General features: G+C 47.6%; 1 pseudogene; it reads right to left on the bottom strand.

Moving 5' to 3' along the window:
* Positions 1-1,018: 1,018 nt before the first annotated feature.
* On the bottom strand, positions 1,019-26,073 carry LOC141126408 (uncharacterized; annotated as a pseudogene).
* Positions 26,074-26,182: the final 109 nt, after the last annotated feature.

Genomic DNA, 26,182 nt, shown 5'->3' with positions numbered 1-26,182 from the left:
AATGTTCCTTACATTGGTGATCAGTGAGAAGAATGTTCCTTACATTGGTGATCAGTGAGAAGAATGTTCCTTACATTGGTGATCAGTGAGAAGAATGTTTCTTACATTGGTGATCAGTGAGAAGAATGTTCCTTACATTGGTGATCAGTGAGAAGGATGTTCCTTACATTGGTGATCAGTGAGAAGAATGTTCCTTACATTGGTGATCAGTGAGAAGAATGTTCCTTACATTGGTGATCAGTGAGAAGAATGCTCCTTACATTGGTGATCAGTGAGAAGAATGTTCCTTACATTGGTGATCAGTGAGAAGAATGTCCCTTACATTGGTGATCAGTGGGAAGAATGTTCCTTACATTGGTGATCAGTGAGAAGAATGTTCCTTACATTGGTGATCAGTGAGAAGAATGTTCCTTACATTGGTGATCAGTGAGAAGAATGTTCCTTACATTGGTGATCAGTGAGAAGAATGTTCCTTACATTGGTGATCAGTGAGAAGAATGTTCCTTACATTGGTGATCAGTGAGAAGAATGCTCCTTACATTGGTGATCAGTGAGAAGAATGTTCCTTACATTGGTGATCAGTGAGAAGAATGTTCCTTACATTGGTGATCAGTGAGAAGAATGTCCCTTACATTGGTGATCAGTGAGAAGAATGTTCCTTCCATTGGTGATCAGTGGGAAGAATGTCCCTTACATTGGTGATCAGTGAGAAGAATGTTCCTTACATTGGTGGTCAGTGAGAAGAATGTTCCTTACATTGGTGATCAGTGGGAAGAATGTTCCTTACATTGGTGATCAGTGAGAAGAATGTTCCTTACATTGGTGATCAGTGAGAAGAATGTTCCTTACATTGGTGATCAGTGAGAAGAATGTTCCTTACATTGGTGATCAGTGAGAAGAATGTTCCTTACATTGGGGATCAGTGGGAAGAATGTTCCTTACATTGGTGATCAGTGAGAAGAATGCTCCTTACATTGGTGATCAGTGAGAAGAATGTTCCTTACATTGGTGATCAGTGAGAAGAATGTCCCTTACATTGGTGATCAGTGAGAAGAATGTTCCTTACATTGGTGATCAGTGAGAAGAATGTTCCTTACATTGGTGATCAGTGAGAAGAATGTTCCTTACATTGGTGGTCAGTGGAAAGAATTCCCCTTACATTTGAGGTCATTGAGAAGAATTCCCTCCTTACCGATAGCTAAAAGATCAATGGTGTCAGTAGGAACTTATCTGAGAAGTAGAAATTACTCAAGAAAATGCTAGCAACCTCTGGAGGAACCCTGGTGAGGCGATAGGGAACCATCTTAAAAAAGGAGATGTGGGTTTAGATGGGTTTACCTGGAACACTCAAGCGCCAATGATGTAGCAATAGTCATCAGAACCTGGGAAGATCTCTTCCAACAAGACTACGGAGACTTGGCAACAGACCACTTGACTACTACCAAGTCTGCGGTACTGAGGCAAGATCTGACAATGAAGGAAACACTTGGGGGTTAAAGGTCTATTTGTGTATGATGCAAATATAATACATATTCAGTCATAAACAAAGGATGAGAGCATAGTTCAGTCTTTGATGATCAAAAAGACTTGGCAAAGGCGTGTGTCTGGTAGACATAAATGGTAAACTCTATACAACCATCCATTTTATTCCAGTTTCCAAAGATTGTAGCAAGTCCCAAAGTATGATAATATAGTTTAATTTTCCCATTAGCTTAGAACATGAGAGGGGTGAGACAACCCAAACCCTATCAGAAATGTTTATCTGCTACCTTAATAACATTACTCTACTTTCTCCCAGAGTTTCAGCTTTGTAGCCAAAAAGTAAGACTGTGACTCCCTTGGTGTTTGATAAGCTCTGACTTCACTCTAAAAGATTTAAATCGCCTTCATAACACGGATGTGGCTGCTCTCTGGTGTGACCTCCTTTGGTGTCTCAGAAGATGAGTCTTCACTGCAAAAGCTTTGTCACAGTCAGGACACGGATACGGCCGCTCTCCGGTGTGAAACCTCTGGTGTACCAAAAGATCTGACTTTGTTGCAAAGCCTTTATAACATTCAGAACAAGCGTAAGGCTTCGCTCCAGTGTGGACTATCTGGTGTGCTTTAAGGCTTTTCTTCGCTTTGAAAGCTTTGCTGCATTCAGAACATGGATACAGTTTCTTTCCAGTGTGACATTTCTGGTGTTGGATAGAATCTTCCCTCCTTGTAAAAGTTTTATCACACTCACAACACTGATACGGCTTCTGTCCCGTATGAATCCTCTGGTGTATGGTAAGATTTGACTTGTCTGTAAAAGCTTTATCACATTCGGAGCATTGATATGGCTTCTCTCCGGTGTGAACCCTCTGGTGTTTGGTCAGCGCCTCCTTCCTTTGAAACGTTTTGTTACACTCGCTACACTGAAATGGTTTCTTTCCCGTGTGAACCGTCTGGTGCGCTATAAGCTGGGCCTTCACGCCAAAAGATTCGTCACATTCACTGCACTGAAAGGGCTTCTCCCCGGTGTGGACCCTCTCATGTATGAGAAGATGTGCCTTCAGTCTAAAAGATTTGTCACATTCAGAACACTGATACGGCTTCACTCCAGTGTGAACCATCTTGTGTTTGAGAAGATTGCCCGTCAATGCAAAAGATTTACCACATTCAGAACACGGATATGGTTTCTCTCCAGTGTGACTCCTCTCATGTCTCACAAGATGTGACTTTACGCTAAAAGATTTGCCACATTCAGGGCACCGATATGGCTTTTCTTTTGTGTGAACCTTCTGGTGCCCGGTAAGATTTGCTTCCATTGTAAAAACGTTACAATCCAAAGAAGATATATCTTCTCTTGTAAAAGCTTTTTAACTCTCACAACACTGATATGGCTTCTGTCCCATATGAATCCTCTGGTGTATGGTAAGATATGACTTGTCTGTAAAAGCTTTATCACAGTCAGGGCACTGATATGGCTTCTCTCCAGTGTGAATCCTCTGGTGTATGGTAAGATATGACTTGTCTGTAAAAGCTTTATCACAGTCGGAGCACTGATATGGCTTCTCTCCGGTGTGAATCCTCTGGTGTTTGGTCAGCGCCTCCTTCCTTCGAAACGTTTTGTTACACTCGCTACACTGAAATGGTTTCTTGCTGGTGTGAACCGTCTGGTGCGCTATAAGCTGGGCCTAAAAGATTTGCCACATTCAGGGCACTGATATGGCTTTTCTTTTGTGTGAACCTTCTGGTGCCCGGTAAGATTTGCTTCTATTGTAAAAACGTTGTTACAATCCAAACAAGATATATCTTCTCTATTGTGCGACGTCTCTTGGGTATGTATGGGTCTGACGTTATTGTAAAGCCATTGTCACTTCCAAGGAAGACTTCTCTCTTGTCCTCTGAGGTTGGATCAATGAGGGGGGTCTTCAAAACATTTATGTGAATCCTCCGGTGATCTGGAGTAAAGCCTTTCAGTCTCTCAGAACATCCATATAACTCGTCTCCAATGTGACTTGGTTGTGCTTACGAAGACCAACAAACCTGTCAATCCACCTATATAGAGATAAAAAATAAATGAAAAGTCAGAATTATATCAATATGACTAAACTAAAAGTTACTTCTTATGTTTTAAACTTCCATTACTGAATATATTTAATACATAGACTATCGGTCTTGAGAAAGATGGACTAAACTTCATCGAAACATTGACAATGAAAAAAAAAAAGCTTCTGCTTGGATCTACCTCCTCTGAAAGACCCACAAGTGCCTCTATACTAGTTTTGGATTAATACATAGACCATGTACTGTACATGGTCATCTTTGTATCGGATTGTGGACACCATATTCTTCCCATTAGCTGGTGTGGTAAAGCGCCTATTACAATGTTCTGCAGGAGAATCTCATCTTTGGTCTCAGAGCATTGTGCTGTATTTCTAGCACAGGGCAGGAGAAATCAGATGCACCAAGTTTTACCCCCCCCCCCCCTCCGTGATATCAGCATTGTGAGGGTTTGGCTGTTCTTTGAAGATGACTTAAAGTGTTAAAACCCCTATATTTATAGCAACTTTCCTCAGTACTTACCTTGTGCGCTCCTCCTACTTCAAAACCAGACCAATTTTGACATTTCTCACATATATCTCAAATGTTAGTGTACACAAACAATATATTACTCACTTTTTTTGGTAATATATAAATGATGATGTTGCACCGAGTAAACAGATACCCAGCGTGTCACGATTTAAAATTGTGGACGCCCCGTGGAATGGAAACAAACTACGGTACCTAAAAAAACCAAAAAACTCCATAGGCCACGCTTTAAAGTCTTGCCAGTTCCCAGTTTTTGGGTGGCTCTGTTGCTTTCCCGGGTCCCACAGCACCACCCTTACATGCGTGCTCCTGGAAGAGTGGGATTCCAAGCTATGCCGCCGCCTGCAGAGACCGACGGGGCATGTGTTGTTGCCATGGTGGCAGTTGAATTATGAGACATGCGGTCCTGAGGAGGAGAAACCAGGTGACTTTCTCTGAAGTGATGAGTGTTCACTACCCTACCGGAAGTTCAGGAAAACCACGCACAGGAACACAGAGAACAAAATAAAACACATGTCTCTGGACACTTCTTAAAGAAAGCACAAGACTGGTTCAGACCGATGGGTTATGCTCTACTTCTAGGTGATTGGACGCTGGCAAAATAGCAAAGCTGTAACCCAGCCCTGCATAACCCCTCCCAATCCCAGCATGCCCTCAGTTTTTTACAGTGTCCATAGGTAATGGACAGATTTCTCCCTGCTGAGAAATTGATCTTCTAGTATGTTTGTTGTCCTGCTGATACCCCTGAAGGCTCTTTTCACAGCCGCATTTATCTAGATCAGCCTCACAGCACTTTGATGGACTGTACTCTGACCCCGCAGGTTGGTGGACAAGGCCTGTAAGGTTACTGGTACTGGACCCCACGAGAAGCACTCACCCTAGAACACCACTGCAGCAACATGAGAGAGTTTATGGGGGGGATACAAGTCCAGGACAGTAGTCCACTGTGGTGGAGCCAAGATCCTGAAGACACTTGCTGTAGTGACCAGGACCTGAGGAAAAGATTGAGCTGGGTTTTTAGGACATGCAGCTTTACGTCTGAAGACTGCATTAGTAAGTGCCCCTTCTTTGAGTCCCAGTGTGCTTTTCACTTGCCCTTGGGCAGTGGGAGATGAGTGGCTGGTATAGGCACCTTGTTCAGTTTCAAAATTGACACACATTTTTACACTGGGACTTTGCACTTTTGTGGGCAGTCCCTTTCCCTTACACATGCGTAGGTCCACTTTTGGATCATACTGCACATGCGCACACCATCTTGCTGGTGATGTTTTTTCCACCCAGACACTGGCCACACAAGACACCACTAAAGAAGCTCCCTCTAAATGCTAACAGCACATGAGGTTCTTCTGCTTTTGGGACCCAAGGCCTCCAGACAATGGGACACCAAGAGGCCTCCATCTCCAGGTCTAGATCACAAGTACCCTTGGTAAATAGTTTAGCTAAGCCCATGGAGGAGGTTATACATGAGTGAGTGGGGGGCACCTGTGTACGATAAAGGAAAACATGGCCTGTTGGGAGTACTTGAGGACAGGGTTGATAACCACTGGTCTAGAACAGGGGTATTGAATTAAAATTTCAGTCAGTCATTAAAATTTTCTTCCAGCTGAGGTCCAAATATCATGTCGGTACCGTTGCGCATTTTCGTATGTGCCTGCAGCACCATATGGCTTGGTGCGACATGATCAAAAAAAAAAAAAAAAAAAAAAGGGAAGAAGGGGGAGGGGGGTCAAGGACTTCTTTCTCCATGTTTCTTACAGGTAGTGCTGACCTACCCACGATGTGTGCACCCAATACACATTCACAGATCTGAACCCATTCACACATCACATCAAGATCCCCTCAGCTCCCACTTTACATCACCCCTGCACCCCTTTTCACACTTCCTTGACATCAACCCCCAACAGTACTGTCCTCTGCCCCCATTTACATCAGCCCCCACATTATTGTCCTCAGCCCCCATTCCACCCCCCCCCACACACACTATTGTCCTTAGTCCCCAATTCCACTCCTCCCCCACAATACTGTCCTCATTGCTCCCCACAATACATTTCTCAGGCCTCTCCACATTACAGTCCTCACCCCCCCCCCCCACATTAGTGTCCTCACCCCCCTGTAACTTCGCCCCCTCCCTCACTGTCTTACCTTACAGACCGTAGATCTGCACAGCATGTTTGGATGGAGGGCGGAAGTTGCAAGATAGAGCTTACAATCTAGAAGGGAATCACTAATGATCGGGGCCCTCTGATCCCTCCTGTATTGAATTGTATTGTAATTGTACTGTCTTCCCCGATGTTGTAAAGCGCTGTGCAAACTGTTGGCGCTATATAAATCCTGTATAATAATAACAATTATAATAGTGATTGGTTGCTAGGACTGCCCTTCATCCTAGCAGCCAATCAACTGCTTGCTAACCTCAGGCAGCTCCACCCTCTATCCAGACCTGTCCTGCCTCCTGCGGTCGGCTCTCTGAGTGACGGCAGGGAGAAGAAATGGCTGCTAAATGGAGGAACCGGGGCAGTCTGAATGTGAATGCGACGCAGTCTGCATTTGGCCCACCATTTAGTGATGCCCGGTCTAAAAAGGTACAGATGATGGGATACGAGCCTGTTTGGCTGGGGAAATTCCCTATTGGTTCAGGAGACATGGTTATAGGAGGAAACTTAGCTGCCAATCAGTGTTTTGGAGCTCAGGGTGATTAGACTGTCCTTTCAGCACTGGACCCCCTTGTGCTTCAGGGTTACCCAACCAGGGTGCAGTCTGACAAAACCACTGCAGTGGTGGACATCAACTACCAGGGCAGCAGAAACTCTCTCAAAAGAAACAGAACTCATTCTGGCCTGGGCAGAACTTTATGTTATGGGCCTTGTCCAGGCAGCAGGCCGAGGCATTGTCATACAGGAAGAGGCAGGTAGCGGACACTGGAGAAATATCGACATTTATGGTAGATATGGAAGCACTTTTCTATACAGAGGCCAGGCTGGGAGGGACATTGAGGACAATAGTATTGGGTGTCACGTGGAATTCTGTTATTGGTGAATATACAACATTTCTGGGTTGTGGCCTGTTTGGGTAGGAGGGATGATAATCAGAGAAATATCTTTCATGTAGTCTACTTAGTTGGGCGAACAGTTCAAGTTGAGCAAAAGTTCAGCCTGAACATCGCCTGTTCGCCCATTCAGTGAACACCGAATATGCAGGGTGCTCGGTGGTATATGTGCCCCGAGTGCTGCACAGTGCATTCTAAGCCCTGATTGGGCAAAGCCTTGCCCAATCAGGGCACAGTGAAAAGCTGGTTGTTAAGGAGCGGGCCAGGAAGCCAGACGCGGCGTCCTTAACAACGGATAAGTCAGTAGCTATCAATGGGCTAACCCGTTAACAGCTGAATGAAAATAAAAAAAAACCGACATTGGGGTCCCCCCAATCCAGGTCAGGCCCATTGCGTCTGATATGGATTTTTAAGGTAAACCCCATGGCAAGTTTAAATAAAATAAAAAAGGAACAAATGGTGTGGGGCCCCCCCACCCCCAAAATACATACCAGACCTTTATCTGAGCATGCAGCCTGGCAGGTCAGGAAAGGGGGAGGTCACATGCCCTCAACATGGGGGGGGGGTGCTTTGGGGTAGGGCCTCTTACCCACAACCCTGGGTGGAGGTTGTGGGGGTCTGCAAGCAGAGGACTTTTTGGAATCTGGAAGCCCCCTTCGAGCCACACCAGAAAGGCAGAGGGAGATTAGGTAAGTAAACAAGTGGCTGAAGAGCTGGTGTAGTAAGGAGGGGTTTGGGTTCCTGGAGGACTGGGCCCACTTCTCAGTCGGTAACCGGTACTATAGAAGGGACGGACTGCACCTAAATGAGGAGGGTGCAGATCTGCTGGTAAGGAAGATGGCCAAAAAGTTAGAGGGGTTTTTAAACTAGGCGATGGGGGGGGGAGGGTCCAGAGGTAGAGATAGCCAGCGCGGAAGATATTCCAGAGGGTAGTATTGGGGGCATTAGTGGTAGGTTGACCAAAGCACAAAAACACAAGGTGAGTATAGTAGCAAGTCCTAGTTGCAATCTCAAAACACCCAATACGAGGACAATATGCGACCGGTCTAAACTATGTGGCATGTTCACCAATGCCAGGAGCCTGGCGGACAAGATGGGTGAACTAGAGATACTGTTATACAAGGAGGATTTGGATTTTGTGGGAATTTCAGAGACCTGGTTCAACAGCTCTCATGATTGGCTGGCAAACATTCAAGGGTATACCCTATACCGCAAGGATAGAGAGGGTAAAAAAGGGGGAGGGGTATGCCTATATATCAAGAATAATGTACATGCGAATGTGAGAGATGACATCACTGAGGGGGCTAGGGAGGAGGTGGAATCCTTATGGGTAGAGCTCCAAAGGGATGAAGCTAAGGGGAAAATAATACTGGGCCCCCTAACCTGAGGGAGGAAGTGGAGACGGATCTCCTATCACAATTTGGATTAGCAGCAAGGATGGGAAGTGTTATCATAATGGGGGATTTTAATTATCCAGACATAGACTGGGCGGAGGGAACCGCGCATTTATTTAAGGCTCGCCAGTTCCTTAATGTCTTGCAGGACAATTTTATGGGTCAGATGGTAGACGCACCAACTAGAAATAAAACATTACTAGATCTACTGATTACCAACAATACAGACCTGATCACAGATGTGGAAATACGGGGCAATTTAGGTAACAGCGATCACAGGTCAATTAGTTTCAGTATAAATCACACAAATAGGAAACATGAAGGGAACACAAAGACACTGAATTTCAAAAGAGCCAACTTCCCTAAACTACAAACCTTGCTAAAAGGCATAAATTGGGATAAAATATTAGGAACAAAGAATACGGAGGAGAGATGGGTTTGCTTTAAGAGCATATTAAATAAGGGCATTAGCCAATGTATCCCATTGGGAAATAAATTTAAAAGAGCGAACAAAAGTCCTGGATGGCTTAACTCCAATGTAAAAATGCATATAAAAGCAAAGGAGAAGGCCTTCAAAAAATACAAGGTTGAGGGATCATCCACAGCATTCAGAATTTATAAAGAATGCAATAAGAAATGTAAGGGTGCAATTAGGACGGCTAAGATATAACATGAAAGACACATAGCGAAGGAGAGCAAAAAAATCCCAAGAAATTCTTTAAGTATGTAAACAGTAAAAAAGGGAGGACAGACCATATTGGCCCCATAAAGAATGAGGAAGGACATCTGGTTACAAAGGATGGGGAGATGGCGAAGGTATTGAATTTATTCTTCTCCTCAGTCTTCACGAGTGAATCGGGGGGCTTCAGTAACCAAAACTGCAGTGTTTATCCTCATGACACAACACAGGAAGCACCTACATGGCTAACAGAGGACAGAATTAAAATTAGACTTGAGAAACTTCACATTAATAAATCACCGGGACCAGATGGCTTGCATCCGAGGGTACTTAGGGAACTCAGTCAGGTGATTGCCAGACCATTGTTCCTAATTTTTACTGACAGTCTACTGACTGGAATGGTACCAGCTGATTGGAGAAAAGCCAATGTAGCACCAATATTTAAAAAGAGCCCAAAAAACATCCCTAGGAATTACAGACCAGTTAGCCTAACATCAATAGTATGTAAACTCTTGGAGGGGATGATAAGGGACTATATACAAGATTTTAGTAATAAGAACGGTATCATTAGCAGTAATCAGCATGGATTCATGAAGAATCGTTCTTGCCAAACCAATCTATTAACCTTCTATGAGGAGGTGAGTTGCCATCTAGATAAAGGAAGGCCCGTAGACGTGGTGTATCTGGATTTTGCAAAAGCATTTGACACAGTTCCCCATAAACGTTTACTGTACAAAATAAGGTGCGTTGGCATGGACCATAGGGTGAGTACATGGATTGAAAACTGGCTACAAGGGCGTGTTCAGAGGGTGGTGATAAATGGGGAGTACTCAGAATGGTCAGGGGTGGGTAGTGGGGTTCTCCAGGGTTCTGTGCTGGGACCAATCCTATTTAATTTGTTCATAAACGATCTGGAGGATGGGATAAACAGTTCAATCTCTGTATTTGTGGACGATACTAAGCTAAGCAGGGCAATAACTTCTCTGCAGGATGTGGAAATCTTGCAAGAAGATCTGAACAAATGAATGGGGGAGGGGCAACTACATGGCAAATGAGGTTCAATGTAGAAAAATGTAAAATAATGCATTTGGGTGGCAAAAATATGAATGCAATCTATAGACTGGGGGGAGAACCTCTGGGGGAATCTAGGATGGAAAAGGACCTGGGGGTCCTAGTAGATGATAGGCTCAGCAATGACATGCAATGCCAAGCTGCTGCTAACAAAGCAAACAGAATATTGACATTAAAAAGGGGATCAACTCCAGAGATAAAACGATAATTCTCCCGCTCTACAAGACTCTGGTCCGGCCGCACCTGGAGTATGCTGTTCAGTTCTGGGCACCAGTCCTCAGGAAGGATGTACTGGAAATGGAGCGAGTACAAAGAAGGGCAACAAAGCTAATAAAGGGTCTGGAGGATCTTAGTTATGAGGAAAGGTTGTGAGCTCTGAACTTATTCTCTCTGGAGAAGAGACGCTTGAGAGGGGATATGATTTCAATTTACAAATACCGGACTGGTGACCCCACAATATACAAATACCGGACTGGTGACCCCACAATATATAAATACGGGACTGGTAACCCCACAATATACAAATACCGGACTGGTGACCCCACAATATACAAATACCGGACTGGTGACCCCACAATATACAAATACCGGACTGGTGACCCCACAATATATAAATACCGGACTGGTGACCCCACAATATACAAGAACCGGACTGGTGACCCCACTATATACAAATACCGGACTGGTGACCCCACTATATACAAATACCGGACTGGTGACCCCACAATATACAAATACCGGACTGGTGACCCCACAATATACAAATACCGGACTGGTGACCCCACAATATACAAATACCGGACTGGTGACCCCACTATATACAAATACCGGACTGGTGACCCCACAATAGGGATAAAACTTTTTCGCAGAAGAGAGTTTAATAAGACTCGTGGCCACTCATTACAATTAGAAGAAAAGAGGTTTAACCTTAAACTACGTAGAGGGTTCTTTACTGTAAGAGCGGTAAGGATGTGGAATTCCCTTCCACAGGCGGTGGTCTCAGCGGGGAGCATTGATAGCTTCAAGAAACTATTAAATAATCACCTGAATGACCACAATATACAGGGATATACAATGTAATACTGACATATAATCACACACATAGGTTGGACTTGTGTCTTTTTTCAACCTTACGTACTATGTAACTATGTAACTATGTAACATGGGGGCCCCCCAGATCCCATCCCTCCCATGTGAATGAGCATGGGGTACCTACCCCTACACAGAAAAAAAAAAGGTAAAAAATAAAGACAGGGGGCAGTTTTTGACAATTCCTTTGTTTTTTTTAATAATGTGCCAGTGTGGATCCATTGTCAATCACCATACCCGCCACCAAAAAAAAAAAAAAGGGGGCTTCCAGATTCCAATAAGCCCCTTGCCTGCAGACCCCCACAACCAAAGCCCAGGGTTTTCACGACGAGGCAGAGCCCCCCACCCCCAAACCACCCTCCCCATGTTGAGGGCATGTGGCCTAGTATGGTTAAGAAGGGTGGCGCTCACTCATCCCCCCTTTCCTGACCTGCATGCTTGGATAAGGGTCTTGTATGGATTGGGGGCAGCATGGAGTCCCCCCCCAATCCATACCTGGCCCGTCTGGTATGGATTTTTATGGAAACCCCACGCAAAAAAAAAAAGTTTAAACATTTTTGTATTGCCAGCAATTTAAAATGTCATTAAAAAAAATAATCAGTTTTTCTGCAGCAGGTTCTATACATGGTACAGATGTGCCCCTTTACATGCAGACTATGGGGACCCCCAGGCACTATATTTAAAATAATTTTTCAATTTTATTTTTTCACTTTAATCATCATAAAAATAAATAAAATAAAATAATTACTGCTCCTGAACAAAAACAATCTTTAAAAAAAACAAAACATTTTTGCATTGATACATGTCCCACAGGGCAGTACCCGGACCCCCATACCATTTTTATAGCCAATAACTTGCAAATAAGCCCTCAAAATGGGGGTTCCATAGACTTCAATGGGGTTGGAGGTTTGGGTCCGAACTTTTGCGATGTTCGAGAGTTCTGGCGTGAACCAAGGGGGAGGGGTTTCGGCCAACTTTACTTACTAAATCAGAAGGAATTTGATCAAGGCCATGGCCACCTGGACAGAGGAGTGCTGTGCGATAAAACGAGGCTCTGCCATGGTGTGAGATCACAAAATGGTTGGGAAAAGGGACCCTGGGATTGCATGTGTGCAGCGTGTGCGACTCTAGAAAATATATCATGGAGCAGATAAAAAACTTTTTTTACAGCTTGCTCTGCATTTTTGCAACCCTGGATGTGGCTCCAAAGTTTAGAAATTTCAAAGTGTCTTGGGAGGGAATATATTCCAAATCCAGTGTTGCTCTCCCAGACTTCCTCCAGGCACCTTGGACTCGCTAGCAAACTCAGCATCCTCAACCTCCCAGACCCTCGCTTGGTCTTCCAGGTCCATGTAGCTGTCCTGATTTTAAAAAGGCCTTTGGCAGAAGTCCCCCCCCACACAAAGGATGCAGTTGCTGCTGTGTGCCCTGTCAGGGAGACCTGGTTGTTCCCATCAGAGACTGCATTGCTTGTGTGGGGGACCTATGCCCAAATAGGCTAGTTGGGGCAGATATGTGGGCCTGGGAAAACTATGAGAGGGTCTGGGAGGTTGAGAAAGCAGAGGTGGCTAGCGAGTCCAGGGTGCTGGGGAAAGTCTAAAAGTCTCAGGAGAGAGAGTAAACCCAGGGGGGCTGGAGGAACCCTATTTGAGGGCCAGGAGTGGGCCCGTGCAGCGAGGTAATGCAATCCAGGCTGACAGAGCCTAAATATCCTTAACAGAGCAGAAGTACTGCTGAGAAATTTGTGCTGGGGCATATGGGGAGTGAGAAGATTTGAACTGGGAGGGCAAAGATTTGTGTCAGGGGGAGGGATTTCAGCAGGGGGGGGGCGTGGATTTGTACTAGGAGGGAGGAAAGGGGATTTGTGCTTAGGGGAAAGCATGCAGATTAGTGCCCCCATTTTTTGGGGGGAGTTTTGATGACACATAATCATACATTTTGGGGGGGCCATTCCTGGTTCCAGCTGGCGTGGTGTGAACCACCTCTGGGCCTGTCCTTGCAGAGCTGCAAGAATCTCTGCTCCGGTGTGGTTCCTGTCCCCCAAACACACCAGCTGAAGCACTGCATGGCACCTTTTAGCCGGACTCATTGACAAGGCCTTTGAACGCTTAGGGGGTACCTGATGTTCATAGGACAATTCTGCAGAGGAGGGCATGGAGGTGGCAGAGGAGGAGGAAGAGAGGGTAGAGCTCACAGGTCTGGTATCATCACCACCAGCTGTATGGAGACGTGGGAGCACAACAAGCTGCAGCACTGAGCCCTGTCCTGCATCCTTTCGAGTTGCAAGCAGCGTTACCCAGTGTGCTGTGAACAAAATATATAATCTCTGCCCATGCTTGCTGGACCACGTGTCAGCAGTAAGGTGGATTTTACGGCTGACTGCATTGCCCAACGATGCCAGAACATTCCCTTCCACGTGATGGTAGAGAGATGGAACGGTCTTACGTGAAAAGTAGTAGCGACTGGGAACCTGCCATTGTGGTACAGCACATTGTGCAAATTCACGGAAGGGGGCAGAATCCACCAGGCTGAGAGGCAGAAGTTGGAGAGCCAACAGCTTTGACAAGCTTGCATTCAGGCGCTGGGCATATGGGTGGCAGGGACTGTATTTTTTTTCTGCTGCAGAAGATGGGGCAGAGAAATTTGCCGGCTACAGTCTACTGCTGGTGGTGTGCTGCTGGTAGATGTGCCGCTAGGACCTTGGACACCCTGTGCTATACCATCATCCCTGTCAGTGGAGGCTGCTGAGAGGTAATGACTCTGTATAGCAGGGGCAGACTGAATTGGGTAAGGAGGATGAGGGACAGATTTTTGCCCCTTTTGTGTGGCTTTTAGTTGCTCTTGCCAATGGGCTGAGTGGTTGGACATTAAAGGCCTTGTTAGGCATGTGGTACCCAAATGGTTGGTTTTTTGCCATGTTTGATGTGCCTGTGACACAGTTTGCAGATAGCAACAGTGCGATCTGCTGTAGATGTGCTGAAAAAGGCCCAGACAGCTGAGCTGTGGGGGATGGGCCGGGAGATAACAGCTGCAGAATGTGATGGAATAGGGTGGCTGCTCTCTACTCTTTCTTGATGCCGACCTCCTTGGGACTGTGCCGCCTCACCTTCAGTTTCCTCCTCTGCTCTGTCACCCAAGTCTCATCAGTGACCTCATCATCATCTCCTCCATCATCATTACCTCTGGAGACAACTTGGCAATATGCTGTGGCTTGGGGAACATGAATGCCAATTTGTCTACCAGTGTTCCTCCCTCTCTCTAGGCTCATGTAACTGTCATCCTCAACCTCAGAAGCAGCATCTGAATCCAGTAATGGCTGAGCATCATCAAGAAGCAAGTGGCTGACGCTGTGGTCAAATAACTCAGCTGACTCCTCAATGGCTGATGTTGGGGCTATGGCAGGAATAGATGTGGACAAGGAGGCAGGTTTATCCACTCTGGCAACTGCAGGGGACTGCACACTTGTCTCTGCTTGTGTGACAGAGGATGAGGAGGATGAGGAAGGTTTAGTAAGCCAGTCCACCACCTCCTCTGCATGCTGTGGCTGGATAGCACGGGCAAACTCACTAAACAGAGGAAATGATGCCCTGCCTGAGGACCGACCACCACGTCCACCTTTGCCTGTGGACACATTTGTTGCTGGCCCCCTTACAGTGCCAAGGGAACGTCTGCCTCTCCTTGTTGTCCTCCCAGACATTATTGGGAGGGAGGAGGCGGTGCTTATAAGCAAATGTAAAGAAGAAGTTGAAATCTGTACATAGATTCACTTTAATCAATGTAAAGAGGTGTTTGGTGCCCTTTAATTTGAGTACTCACACTACACAGACACACTCCACGGATACAATATAATATACTGCAATATAATGCGCCAAACTTACAGTGACACACAGAACTATATGGCGTTAAACTGGCAGTAACGCAATCAAATAGACTTTGTTCAACCGTTACTACAGTGAAACTATCTGAACTGTCCCTACTCTAGCTGCACACTATGCAAAGCTGAATGATGGTCCTCCTCACTACACTCACACTATTCCTAGACTGACACTAAACTAATATTCTACACTGACAATTGAAGTAAAATAGCACAGTATAGCACACTAACTAACTAATAGCACTGAACAGAGCCCTGTTCTATCTCTCTCCACCCCAAAATCACACTGAAAATGGCTGCCATTGAAAGAATACTTTTATACTGTGGGGAGGGAATGAGCCATGATTGGATAAAGTCATGATGACAGTGTCCAATCATGACTCTGACAGATTGATCACACGGAGGGGGAAGAGCCTTTCACAGATGATTGATCACAGGGAGGGGGAGGAGCCGATCACAGATGATTGCTCACACGGAGGGGGAGGAGCCGATCACAGATGATTGATCACACGGAGGGGGAGGAGCTGATCACAGATGATTGATCACATGGAGGGTGAGGAGCCGATCACAGATGATTGATCACATGGAGGGTGAGGAGCCGATCACAGATGATTGATCACACGGAGGGGGAGGAGCTGATCACAGATGATTGATCACATGGAGGGTGAGGAGCCGATCACAGATGATTGATCACACGGAGGGTGAGGAGCCGATCACAGATGATTGATCACACGGAGGGGGAGGAGCCGGTCACAGATGATTGATCACACGGAGGGGGAGGAGCCGATCACAGATGATTGATCACAGGGAGGGGGAGGAGCCGGTCACAGATGATTGATCACACGGAGGGAGAGGAGCCGGTCACAGATGATTGATCACACAGAGGGGGAGGAGCCGATCACAGATGATTGATCACAGGGAGGGGGAGGAGCCGGTCACAGATGATTGATCACACGGAGGGGGAGGCTCCGGTCACAGATGATTGATCACACGGAGGGGGAGGCTCCGGTCACAGATGATTGATCACACGGAGGGGGAGGCGCCGGTCACAGATGATTGATATGTCTATAGGAGGGACAGGAGCCCTGTACCATGAATAGGACACTTACCTGTGTGGTGGGACATGGAGAACATCCCATGCTGTCCCTATGGTGGCCGTGTGTTCAGGACAGAGAATCGGATCTAAAATGTCTGAAAACAGGAAACGTGTTCCATGGACAGGAAGTGACATTTCGCACACGCTCAGTCCGGGATTCGTCCCATCAGGAGGATCACTAGAATAACGGGACTGATAATACAGAGGGTGCAGTGTGGAGAGCAGACACTAGATGGAGCCGGTCCACAGAGAGGAAAAAGAGGAAACAAGACGGAGACAATGGAGACATTTCTTCTAATCTATGAAACATTCTATCATCACATGGAGACTGATCATCGAGCTACAAGAAAATGGAGGACATCCCTTCCCTTCCTGAGCTGCAAGAAAATGGAGGACACCCCTCCCCCTTCCTGAGCTACAAGAACATGGAGGACACCCCTCCCCCTTCCTGAACTACAAGAAAATGGAGGACATCCCTTCCCTTCCTGAGCTACAAGAACATGGAGGACACCCCCTCCCCCTTCCTGAGCTATAAGAACATGGAGGACACCCCTCCCCCTTCCTGAGCTACAAGAAAATGGAGGACATCCCTTCCCTTCCTGAGCTACAAGAACATGGAGGACACCCCCTCCCCCTTCCTGAGCTATAAGAACATGGAGGACACCCCTCCCCCTTCCTGAGCTACAAAAAAATGGAGGACATCCCTTCCCTTCCTGAGCTACAAGAACATGGAGGACACCCCCTCCCCCTTCCTGAGCTACAAGAACATGGAGGACACCCCCTCCCTGAGCTACAAGAAAATGGAGGACACCCCTACCCCCTCGTGAGTATTGTCCGTGATATTTTTTTATTTGCACTAATAGACAATTGTTCAAGACAAGATTTCGGGGTGTGTACCCCTTCTTCAAAGTCCCAGCAGTATTAATACTCAAAGTTTTAGCAGAATGTTAAAAAAAAACAATCTCTGAGGGAAAGAAATGAAAAGAAAACAAAGAGCTACAAGAAAATGGAGGACAAATTCTTCCCTTCCTGAGCTACAAGAAAATGGAGGGCAAATTCTTCCCTTCCTGAGCTACAAGAAAATGGAGGGCAAATTCTTCCCTTCCTGAGCTACAAGAAAATGGAGGACACCTTCTCCCCATCTCACAGCTGCAGACAGAGACAGACGAGAGAACGAATAAGAAACTTCTGATGAGATGGGAAGGATGGGGGAGGGGATCCAGAAGAATGTGTGTATGATGATCCCTCCACCACGTTGTATGTAGAAAGAAGGAGAGAATTTCTGTTATTATTTCCAACAATTTCGATAGTTGGGAAGATTTCATTTTAGGTTTTGATTTTGGAGAACGGAGTTCACCGAACAAATGCCCCCAATCACTGCGAGAAATTCCCCATCCCCCGGGTTGTCCCCATGAATGAAAAATTCCTTTCAATATAGTGCCTGGGGGGGTCCCCTTAATCCACCTGTAAAGTGGGACATCTGTACCATGTATAGAACCTGCTGCAGCAATAATTGCATTTAAAAAGCCAAAAAAGGATATTTTCTCTGCAAGCTTTCTTTATTTTGCTCAGCAACAGCTGGAGAGCCAGAAGTGTGTATGATGAGGTCATAATGTAGTGCGCTGGGAACAAGATTAGAGATATTTTGCATACATTCTGGTGTCTCTTCCACAGACTTTGGATTTCTACTTCTGTAACGGGTGCAGAAAGATTGGTCTTTGGGTGTCGGTGGCGCCTTCACGCTAGAGTTGCCACCTCATCCCTTTAAACCCGAACACCTTTGAATTACACAGGTTCTGAGGCTGATTTAATGCAGATGAGGCACCAAGTTAGTTTAATTACCACCTTAATCAGCCACAGAACCCGAGTAATTAATATGTGTTCAGTTTTAAAGGGATGAGGTGGTAACTCTACTTCACACCGTAACCCTATAGAGGTAATCTTGATGAAAGCAAGAATTGGCCTTGCTGTCAAAAATTGCAATGATATGCACCTGTCAGGCAGGTGTGGAAAAATAGTTTAAGAGTACATGCCCAGCGTAGGGTTGCCACCTGTACGGGATTCACCCGTACAGTCTGGGTTTTGAATGATGTGCCCGGGTTTTGTGCCCCTCCGAAAACGGGACACATTATTCAGACCGGATCGTGGCTCATAGCTGGAGAGAGGATTAGGTGTTCTCCTCCCTCCAGCCTGCAGGTGGCAATAGAGAGCCGGCACAGACTGAAAAGTCTCAGCAGCACTGCCGAGGAACGAACACCGAGTGTGTGAAGTCTGAAAGGGAAACCAGGAACTTCTTTGCAGTCAGTGAGTGAGTACCGGGGGGAAAGGGGCTGTCATGTGGACTTTTCCCCCGGATTACCTGATGTTGCATTCGCCCACTGCGGCTCTAAGGTGTAGTGCTTCCCACCCGGGTTCCTGTGTGGTCTTCAGAGACCCCGCATTCTTGTACAACGTTCTTCGTGCAGGTATAGTCACCAGGGGATCCATCATTTTCGGGGGGTATTGGTTGCAGCTGCACTGTCTCAGCTCCTCGGGGAGGTCCTGGCGTGTTGGTCCATAGAATTAGGAGATAGGGGAATTAGTGGGTGTGGGGGTTCTTAGCTTTTAGGGGGGGGGTGTCAGTAATGGAATTCTTGTATATTTTGTGCATTTGTTGTTATTCCCCTTTTATAATAAACTACATTAGGAGGTAGCCTTTGGCTGTGTTGTGGAAATGTTATGAAGATGTTTGTTGTCAGATGTCCCCCGGTGTCAGTTTTGCTGTAATGCGCTCATGTGAGGGTATTCACACATACAGACGTTGGTGGAAGACCAATGGATGTGGAAACCTTCCCGTGGACATGGCAGATCTGTTTGCTCTTTTAAGGATGTTTGTTTATGTCTCACCAAGGGACTGGCCACTCCATGACGATCGCATCTAAACTCCTATGTAAGAAGATCTGCGTACATGGGAACCATAGTATAACCATACAAAATGATGGCCCACTGAGCCATGATAGAGTACGGCTCGCGTCATTGGTAGCGGTGGGAACGTGCACACGATCGTGTTCAGAGCCATGTGCTTGCCACATGGTTTTGCACACGTCACTACTGCATTCCTATTTGAATATACACATGTGTGTGCGATTGGTTCTTTCGAATGAATACAAGTGTCTGATTGGCTGATTCTGAAGCCACCACCTTCTTTTGTTATCCATGTGTTTAGTATAAATAAAAAGGAGCCTGACTATTCTCTGGAGGATTCGGCTGAGCTCCACGTGATAACAGCGTCTGTGTTCCCGGCATTATATAAGAGCTGTATTTGTGCTTTTAAGCGCAAAGAAATGATCTGCTTATAGGGAGAAGCTTAGATTTGAGCATTATTTTCTTTTTCTATAGGGGAGAGGATCTGTACTAGAAGCATTATTTTGTTTTTCTATGGTATATGCTGTGTTTACACCCTGTCCGTATTTATGGGCGGCACCCCTAATTATCTATTCAATCAGGTTCCCAGGCTTTTCTTTTTTGCCCCGGTTCACACTACTACGACCAGAGACGTCGCATGTGATTCGCATCCGCACCTGCGGTGCCGATCGCATTCGATGTCTGAGGGATGGGAGTTCAGCCATACAGTTGTATACAGTTATATGGCTGAACTTGCATTAGATTGGCAGGAAAAAAAGTACAGGCCCCCCCCCCCACTGAAACCAGATGACATGGGTGTTTCCTGTGCGAGTTCAAAGTTTGCACTGCGATCTGTGAACCGATCTGGGGGTGTCATTAACATTGTAATGAAACCCGCAGCGGTTTGCAGAGGGCTGAAGTGCACTGCCTGCGGGAGAGATGCGATGCGGGAACCCGCACTGATTCCCGCATCGCATCACTGGGAACCTAGGCTTAATGACAGACCCACCCTCCCCCCCCAAGCACAAATCCTCCAACCCAAATCCCCCTTCCCCAGGATAGATTTTCCTCCACCACCCCCAAATCACCCCTCCCAGCACCACCTTTCTTTCCCATCTCAGCACAAATCCCCACCCACCTCAGTCCCACCCCCTCCCAGAACAAATCCCCACCCACTTCAGTCCCACCCACTTCCAGAACAAATCCCACCCACCTCAGTCCCCAACCCCCAAAACAAATCTCCACCCACCTCAGTCCCACCCCCTCCCAGAACAAATCCCCACCCACCTCAGTCCCCAACCCGCAAAACAAATCCCCACTCACCTCAGTCCCACCCCCTCCCAGAACAAATCCCCCACCCACCTCAGTCCCACCCCCTCCCAGAACAAATCCCCACCCACCTCAGTCCCCAACCCCCAAAACAAATCCCCACCCACCTCAGTCCCACCCCCTCCCAAATCAAATCCCCACCCACCTCAGTCCCCAACCCCCAAAACAAATCCCCACTCACCTCAGTCCCACCCCCTCCCAGAACAAATCCCCACCCACCTCAGTCCCACCCCCTCCCAGAACAAATCCCCACCCACCTCAGTTCCACCCCCTCCCAGAACAAATCCCCACCCACTTCAGTCCCACCCACTTCCAGAACAAATCCCACCCACCTCAGTCCCCAACCCCCAAAACAAATCTCCACCCACCTCAGTCCCACACCCTCCCAGAACAAATCCCCACCCACCTCAGTCCCCAACCCGCAAAACAAATCCCCACTCACCTCAGTCCCACCCCCTCCCAGAACAAATCCCCACCCACCTCAGTCCCACCCCCTCCCAGAACAAATCCCCACCCACCTCAGTCCCACCCCCTCCCAGAACAAATCCCCACCCACCTCAGTCCCCAACCCCCAAAACAAATCCCCACCCACCTCAGTCCCACCCCCTCCCAAAACAAATCCCCACCCACCTCAGTCCCCAACCCCCAAAACAAATCCCCACTCACCTCAGTCCCACCCCCTCCCAGAACAAATCCCCACCCACCTCAGTCCCACCCCCTCCCAGAACAAATCCCCACCCACCTCAGTCTCCACCCCCAGAACAAATCCTTTACCCCTCCAATCCCCCCCAGCACAAATCCTCTTCTACCTCAGCAACTCTCCCTCACAACATAGCCCCCCATTCCAGTAACCTCCCACCCCCCCAAAAAAAACCCCTAGCACAAATCCTCCTTACCGCCAGTCACCATTCCAACCAAATTTCTCTCTCCCCCATCAAAGCACAATTCCCCCCATCTCAATTTCTAGAAAAAATCCTCTCCCCCACCCCACTACTCTGTTCCCACTGTCACTGTCCCCCCCCATTAGTGTGACTCCTGTCATTGTGCTCCCCCTTGTCACTGTGTGTCCTCATCACTGTCCTGCACTGTTTACCAAGGCTATTACCAGGTGGAAGCCGCTGACAGGTAAGAAGCTGGAGCCGGAGGCGGAGCTGTCTTTCCCTGGAGGTGGGGCGGAGCTATCTTTCCTCTGAGGCAGGGGCGGAGTTGTATTTCCCCAGAGGTAGGGGCGGAGCTGTCTTTCCCGGAAAAGGGGGCGGAGCTGTCTTTCCCAAAGGTGGGGGGTGAAGCTGTCATTCCCCGGAGGTGGGGGGCCGAGCTGTACTTTATTGGAGGCAGGGCAGAGCTGTCCTGCATTGGAGCCAGAGACAGGGGGGCGGAGCTGTCCTGCACAGTTACCAAGGCTACCAAGGCTCCTCTTACCAGAGGGAGCTGCTGACAGACATCAAACCAGAGAGGAAGGTGGGGGTGGAGCTGTCCTCCACTAGAACCGGAGGCGGTGGGGGGGCAGAGCTGTGAAGAGCTGAGATTCCTGGGACTCCAACCCAGATCCGCGGGACCCTGTGACTTACTTTAAATCGCGGGACAGTCTCGTGGAATCCGGGACAGTTGGGAGGTATGCTAAAAACACTGCACACGTACCACAGATAATGAACAAAGAACAAATGGACATTCCCATTACCATCCCCCCATACATTTTTTCATCTAATCTGCCAACAGTTGTTGGCGAATGTAAGTCTGGAATCTCTTAGATTCCCACCTGCCAATCCTTTTTACTGCCGCCTCATCCAACCCACATTGGGCGGCTTCCGTGGCCGCCCCGATGCGGAAGGAGCGCGAGACGTATTGTGTGTAGTTCAAACCCGCTGCCCAAAGGCTTTTCCGAAAAACAGCTACAAACTGAAATGCCAATAAATAAGACCCATCCCCGTGTAACAAGAATGGCCCTTCCATGACCGGGCAAACTGCCAATAACTCCCTCACCGCCCCACCGTGCAAACCGGGGAACCCAGCAGGGGAAACAGCTGCACACTCACTTCTTTCCCCCCTTGGTCCGTCTTTGACCTGCGCAGCCTTAACAGCACCCTGGCTTCCTTGCAACTCATGTCCCGTGCCGTAAATCCACCTGCTACCCTCTTAGATGGACTTACTAACACCCCAATACAAAATGCCCTGAAAACGCTACCTTAAATAGGGAGACCTCGTAACCCAATGTACACAAGGACCCCAAATGATTACAAATGGCCTGAAGATTCGAAAAGGACACGGGACGCCTAGTATCCTTGTGCTTTGTGTAGCTTCCGATACCCCTTAACTGACTGGCAGACCCAAAAATCCTTTGTTAAATCTGCCATGCCCTGTAGTTTGAAGAATAAAGCTAAGCCAGCCAGCTTCTGTTCAATGGCAGACACTGACCCACCTCATTCCATGTTCCTGCACATGAAATACAGCACCAGCAGCCTCACCTCCACACCCTCCTGGTCCGCCCCGGCTTGCCCAACCAAACCCAACCATTCCTGCCATACCCTGGAGTAAGGCCGCCCACATGGACTCACTCGCCAACCGTCTGATCCATCCAGCGGTGACTCCAAGGCAATCTCCCATAGCCAACCCGGACAAGGAACCCCCTCCTTCTCTGCCGACGGAGCCAACTCTATGAACCTGTTCCACTGAAACCGAGATAAGGAGTCAGCCAAAGTGTTGTCGACACCCGGCAGATGAACGGCATATAGAAAGATGTTTAATTGCAAGCACTGCAGCACTAAGTGGCGCAGCAGCCGTATTACTGGCTGTGACGACGCTGAGATGCGGTTGATGACTTGCACCACTCCCATGTTGTCACAGTTCAACCTAATCTTCAAGTTCTGACAAGACTCACCCCATATCTCCATAGCCAGAACCACCGGAAAAAGTTCCAGGAGCACTATGTTACGAAGGAAACTCGCTTCCACCCAGAACCTTGGCCAAGGTTCCGCGCTCCAATGTCCCTGATAATAGGCCCCATACCCAGTAGACCCCGCTGCGTCTGTAACTAGCTCCAAGTCAAAATTACTCACCGATTCCCATGACAGTTGAGGTATGCCTACTGCATCTGGTGGAACCCCTAGCTACTACCAGGGCTATTAGAACTCTTCTTACTCTATTGTTGTTTTATGCCAAAAAGAGGATTATTCTCTCCTGGAAGAGTTCCTCAGCCCCAACCTTGGAGTCCTGGAAGGCATTGGTTAATAAGGCAGTACCATTTTATAAAGCCACTTATTTAAGTAGGGGGGGCACTGACCAAATTTGACAAGGTGTGGGGTGGTTGGATGGCATCGGTGGATACGGCGTCAGACTAATTACAGATAACATATCGCTATTGATATTGGTGTATGAGGCCGCAAAGGAGGATGTATATGACTAACATACAGGAGAAATATTGATAACTCTGCATTAGGACAACTGGTCGCTTGTAGGGGGGAGAGTTACCTATTCATACAAAATTCTTAGTGCTGGGGGGGGGGTGGGTCATGCTTTCTGTATTTAGCACCACGACCCAAGCTGTTAGACAGAGAGGGTGCAGTGTCTCCTAGTGCCTTCCTCCAGTCTGGAGGCCAACTTGGACAGTATATATCTGGGCAAAAGCTTAGTTGTTTGGGGGGGAGGGAGGGAGGAGTTCTCAACTTATGTTTGTGTTTTTGTATGTAAATGTCCACCGGCAATTGTGTTATAGTCGGTGGCTGTCGGCCGTATGTGGCCTGTTGTTATCTGTATGCCTTAAAAAATTAATAAAAAAGAATTTCCAAAAAAAAAATTACTCACCAGGCCGGACATCCAGACCGATTGACCGTTATATAATTCCAAAAACGTGTGCCACACTTTCAAATCCTCTCGATGTTCCTTATTAAGACGAATAACATGGGTCGGGGCCTTAATCCCTGCTGTAGCCGCCGACAGCTGTCGGAAAAAAACCATACCAATCGGGATAATGCGATAGGCAAAATTAAACTTCCCCAGCAATGACTGTAACTTCCGAAGCTGAACTTTGTGCTGTCCCAAGATCCCACAAATCTTCAACTTGAGCGCCAATAATTTATCCTCCGGCAGGCGGCATTCCATGGAGTCTAGAACTATGCCCAAGAAACTGATCTCTGTAGTCGGGCCTTCAGTTTTATCCCTCGACAATGGGATACTGAACCTTCCCGCGATGTGCTGCAATGTGGAGAATCGCACACATATTGGATGAAGGCGGCCCCACGCAAAGGAAATCATCCAAATAATGGATAACGGAATCCAGGTCCGACACGTCTCTAACCACCCATTCCAAAAAAAGCTGAACATTTCAAACTTGACACATGAAATGGAGCAGCCCATGGGCAGGCAGCGATCCACATAAAACTCCTCTTGCCAGCAGCCAAGAACTGTCCGGATGTCCTGGAAGCAAGCGAAAAGCGGATTCAATGTCAGATTTCGCCCTCAGCGCCCCCTGCCCATATCGCCTAACCCACCTAACAGCTGCGTCAAAAGAGGTATAGGACACCGTACAAGCTTCGGGGTCTATCGAATCATTAACCGAACACCCTTTGGCAAAAGACAGATGGTGAATAAGGCGAAACTTGTGCGGTTCCTTCTTAGGCACTACCCCCAGAGGTGAAACAACCAGATCCTGCAAAGGCTTCACCGAGAACGGCCCGCCCACGCGACCCAGTGCCACTTCCTTTGCCAACTTCTCTGAAACTACCCCCAGATACTGCAGAGCAGATCGCAAATTCCTTGCCATAGGCGGGACATTTGACAGGCAACATGGGATCCTAAAACCCTCCAAGAATCCCACGGCCGAAAGTTTTGCCACTCCTCGTCCAGGGTATCTATTTAGAAAAGGTTGCATCCTTTCCCTCCTCACCGGTGTCATCCCTCTTGTTAGCAAACTCAGCGGCACGGACACCTTTTTTGAAGCATCAGGACACGGGGTGTGAACCCCCACAGCTGGCGCACTCATGCTTGAAACGGCAGGACACCCCCAAACTTACAGGAGCCCTCGTTATACTGCCAGCAGATCCCCCATTTTTTCCCAGCCGGTAGTCCCGAGGAAGGTGCACCCCCGGCCCCCCCCCCTGAAAAAACTGACTTGGGGCCCCAGCCGAGGACATCAAGCGCATCCAGAGGCTGATGTCTTTATGATCCCATCGAAGCGACGTCCGGACTGCCCTGCGCTGCCTAAACTGTTCATCATACCGTAACCAGGCCGACCCCCCCATATACCCGACGAGCCTCGCTGATGGCGTCCATGTAACAGAAAAAAGCCGAACAATGTTCCGGGTTCCTTTCACCTATAACGCTCACCATAATGGCAAATGCCTGTACCCAGTAAGTGAGAGTCCGCGGAATCAATCTGTACGTCCATTTCTCCTCATCCTCCTTCTTGGAGCCATCGGGCTTGACCCTATCCAAATAAAATGTTTCCAGAGACAGTAAGGAGAAGATCTCCACATACTCACCCTTGCAAATTTTGTCCCGGACCTCCTGCCCCCAACGGTCCTTCAAAGCACACGTACACTTCACAATTTGCGGCATTTGCAATCCTAACCACATCCTTCCTGCCCATGACCTCCTGCAACGCTCCCGCTTCATCCCCAGCTTTTGAACTCACTGACACTGCTTCCAAGGGGGGCGCCGGAGGCTC

The sequence above is a fragment of the Aquarana catesbeiana genome, linkage group LG02 (assembly GCF_042186555.1).
Source record: "Aquarana catesbeiana isolate 2022-GZ linkage group LG02, ASM4218655v1, whole genome shotgun sequence".
Lineage (NCBI taxonomy): Eukaryota > Metazoa > Chordata > Amphibia > Anura > Ranidae > Aquarana > Aquarana catesbeiana.
The sequence above is the reverse complement of the archived record's forward strand: the minus strand, read 5'-3'. Positions and strand labels throughout refer to the sequence as shown.